Raw genomic sequence first — 3,403 nt, 5'->3', positions numbered from 1 at the left:
TAAAGAAGGAAAGGTGAAGATGAAACTGCATCAGCGAATCAACAAGCATGGACCCTTTAACAAAAAGGAAAAAATAAAAGATGTAGCAGTGTGTTGTAGAAAATCTAGATTATGTTGTAAGCCTAGCTGAGACTTAGACCAGCAGGCATGTCAATTAAGAGTCAATTAAGAGTATGTTTACAGTGTTTTATGTATTGTACTATAGTGTATTTTGTGTGTTTATTTTATGGTTGGAATTAAGGGAGAGTGTTGGAAAAACATTAATTTCAACCACCATCTGCATTCACTGTGTTAGGTGTCAAGTCTTCTCAAGAGTTCAAGAGATGGTCTCGAGTCTTCTCGAGGCTTCAGGGAGCATCCTGATGAAGCCACCAACAACCACAATCCAGAAACTTCTCTGTTGCGTATAAAAATCCTTGTTTGGTAATTAAACGAGCATATTGTGTTTTGCATTCTGTGTTGATGTTGCGTTCTCTGATTTACTGAAGGAGCTGAAAATGAATGGAGATTCCAATCTCCGAGAGTGACATGGTGATGAAATTGACAGGCATATGTGAACGCATTATTAAGTAAAAGTGAGGCGCTACTGGAATGTATAATTCGCAAAAGATAAACATGCAAGCATTTCATAACATGCCGTGCGGTGTCATATAATTCGTATGCTTACCGTGGGCCAACCAAATTGGGTCAGATTGATCAAATTGTGGTAGGATTAAATTTACTAGTTTTATATGGAAATGTCTTTAAAATAATTATAAAGCTATAGTTTAATGGGAATTGTTTTTAATGTGATTTTTTGGATTTTCCCGTGCAGGAATCTAGTGGAAAAATTTGAAGTGAAGTATTTAAACTTGTTTTTATGAGTTCAACACTTTGAAAAACCCATCGGACACTTTGATTGTGCAGTGAAATTAGACTTGAAAAACTTCCAAAAATTCTCACTAAAACAATTTGTTTTTTAATTAATTTTTTTTGAAAGTTAATAAAAATTTTACTAAACTTATAAATTAAATTTGTAAATTTTATATCATTTAATTATCTTTAAAAAATTCCAAATATTAAATTAAATTATACATTATTCAGAATAATAATAAAAAAAACCAATAAAAGTACATATTTTGATTCATTCCCACCAAAACCTCTAAATGCTAAAACAATCGCATGGCTAAAAACTCAAAATGCACAGAATTCATGTACCTCGTTCTATTAGGCGGCTGATTCCTTTTAGTTTTTGTTTCATAATATGTTTTGGTTGTATTGTTTCTTTTCTAAATTCTTGGATACTTCGTAATATTTAAAATATGAAATATGTAATATTTAATTTCAAATAAATAAATTACTAATAGTTTTGTTGGACCACACTTTAAGTATATTTTTTATCAGTAATTTTTATGTTAAATTAGAATTTTACATATATTAACACAATGACATTAATAAATATAATTGTATTATATATACACTAATATAATCACATCAATAAATATGGTTGATTATCATATCTATAATGGCATTAGTAAATATGTCTATAGATGAAAATCTATTGCAATAATAATTATAACATTATAAAACTTAAGATTAAATATATATATATATATATATATATATATATATATATATATATATATATATATATATATATATATATTGATTGTATGCTTGGTAGTACTTCATTTTTCTATTAATTATCTATAGGAAGGTAACAAAATATGTTTGGTAGCTTCAACTTGCTTGAAAGAAACCAAGTATGTTGGTCACCGATCAACATCAAAAGCTACCCAAAATTTAAACAGTTTTATCCTTATCATCCATGCTAAGTTTGCAATTGTATCTATTATATACTTAATGCTTTGACTTATAAAGTAAATTCTATACGACATAATAACAAAAATTAACTTTCGGTTTCATTGCTTCAATCATTAGATGAATCAATAGGAGTTGGGTCCTTCACACTTGACCCGGGCACTTCACTCTGCAGCAAGGTTTGGATCTGCTTCTCCATTCGCACAAAATGAAGGTTCTGGTGATATTGTTGAACCTGCACCACCTAGATTTTGACGCATCAAAGCCACATCTTTCCCCACAATATGCAAATAAAATTATATTTCACATTGTGTCCCAAGATTAATCACCTGATCCATGGTGAAAACCCTCTATAACCAAGGTTTAATGTTCTTAATTAAACTCTATGCGGAAACGTTTAATTAACTATCCAAAGTCTTAAACTTTAATAGACCTATGATTAATTCTTAATCCTTATAACTTAACCCTTCAATAATCACCCGCGCATATTAACCATAACATGGTCTTTAGACTTTGGTTAAACTCAACTTAACCCATAATACATTATTCCGCTCATTTCTATTATAACTCTCCTATAATATAAATTTTCCATAAACCCACTTAAACCTTACCTTTCCACCATTCCACGGACCTTTGCACGTATACCGATGCTCCCTTTATCGCGTTCAACCCGCACCGTTGATCTGTCTCCTTGATCCGACAATTATCGCGTCGCCCACTCACTTCTTCAGACTGACTCCTTAGCGCATTAAATCTCCACCGTTTATTCCTCTTACCTCAATCCAACGGTGATCGTGTAATCTCGCGCAGATTACATGCATGATCGATATTAGACCTAGACCATGTGAGAAAAGTGGTTTTCTCTTTCCTCCGGGTGCTACGTGTCAGCCCATAAGGTTAATTGCGTGAACTCGTAGAGATACCATTTTCCGCTTTGAGGGCGCGAGAGAAACTACATACCGCCTATGAAGACCAATCTGTCCTTCTGCTAGCACGTGGCTTAATCTGATCCATTCACTTCTTCACTTTAGTTTGCGTGATAAGATCTCCGCCACTCACCTTTCATTCGTTTTGTTCGTTGATATGACTGATCCAATGGTTCCTGTGCACGGTTACTTCATTTCTCCATGCCTTTCCTTTCCTTCATCTTTATGCGATTTCTCAGTGTTCTGGTCTATTTACCCGACTCGCCTATATTTTCCTTTGTGTGTTTATCCCTTCTGAACTTGTTCAATCACTTCTGATTGTTGTACTCCACCTCTGTGCACTGTCCTCTCTCTGTTCTTATGTGTCTTAGGTGTTCTCCAGGGTTTCTGGTACTTGGTTGTTCTGCAACACACCTCCTCCTGAACTTACTTCCATGTATTCTTAAACACTGTCACTCCTGAGCTTCAAATTTGATCCTTCAAATGGATTCAAACGATCAGATAACGATCCTTCATCCTCCACTTATTCTCTGTTTTCTGCTTAATTCCACCTACATACATATATTATGTAGAATTATTCTAATTCACACTCAGTCTATAATTCCATCAATCAATACACATCACACACTCAGGTATTGAAGTCTCTATGTATATATAAACAAATAATTACATAACGA

The sequence above is a fragment of the Pinus tabuliformis genome, chromosome 4_2 (assembly GCF_031772625.1).
Source record: "Pinus tabuliformis cultivar Carrire ecotype Pingquan chromosome 4_2, CPIR1, whole genome shotgun sequence".
In the NCBI taxonomy this organism is placed as follows: Eukaryota; Viridiplantae; Streptophyta; class Pinopsida; order Pinales; family Pinaceae; genus Pinus; species Pinus tabuliformis.
The sequence above is the reverse complement of the archived record's forward strand: the minus strand, read 5'-3'. Positions refer to the sequence as shown.